The sequence below is a fragment of the Carlito syrichta genome, unplaced genomic scaffold (assembly GCF_000164805.1).
Source record: "Carlito syrichta isolate Samal-C Ts95f unplaced genomic scaffold, Tarsius_syrichta-2.0.1 Scaffold170277, whole genome shotgun sequence".
Taxonomy (NCBI): domain Eukaryota; kingdom Metazoa; phylum Chordata; class Mammalia; order Primates; family Tarsiidae; genus Carlito; species Carlito syrichta.
Genome location: NW_007114373.1, coordinates 170,364 through 171,188, shown reverse-complemented (window position 1 = coordinate 171,188; position 825 = coordinate 170,364).

The following is an 825-nucleotide window of genomic DNA, read 5'->3' as shown; positions in this document are numbered from 1 at the left end:
ATGAGACTCCAACTCAAAAAAAAAAAAAAATTAGCCGGTGTGGTAGTGCACCTGTAGTTCAGGCTACTTGGAAGGTTGAGGCAGAAGAATCACTGGAGCCCAGCAGGTCGACACTGGGGTGGGCGTGAGTATGCCATTGTACTCCAGCCTGGGCTACACAGTGAGACTCCAACTCAAAAAAAAAAAAAAGAAAAGAAAAATGAACAAAAGACACCGAAAAGTATTTCACAGAAGAAAAAACATGAATGGCCCATAAATATATGAAAAGATGTTCAATCTCATTAATAATCAAGGAATACAAGTTTAAAAATGACAGAGACACAATATTATACCCAACAGCAGGGCAAAAACGTACAAGTCTGATCATTCCACAGGAGGGAGAAGGAGCCCTCATCTGTGCTGTTGGAGTGTTTTGTGGTGAAATAAGGCTGGAAAACAGGCTGGCATTTTCTCGCAAGTTGAAGATATGCATTTCCTGCTGACCCGGAAACTTCACTTGTTTATTTGCCCTAGAGAAATGTTTGTACATATGTCCGAGGAGACATGATATTTGTAGTATATGTGCACTGTCAGAAAAACGAAATTACCCACATGTCCATCAACAGAAAAGTGAATAAATCATGGTTGGTTTGTTGGTTGGTTTTGTTTTGTTTGTTTTTTGAGTTGGAGTCTCACTCTGTCGCCCAGACTGGAGTGCAGTGGCACGCTCCCAGCCACCATAGGCTCCACCTGCTTGGCTCCGGCAATCCTTCCGCCTTAGCCCTCCAATTAGCTGGAACTACAGGCGCACGCTACCACACCTGGCTAACTTTTTTTTTTTTTTTT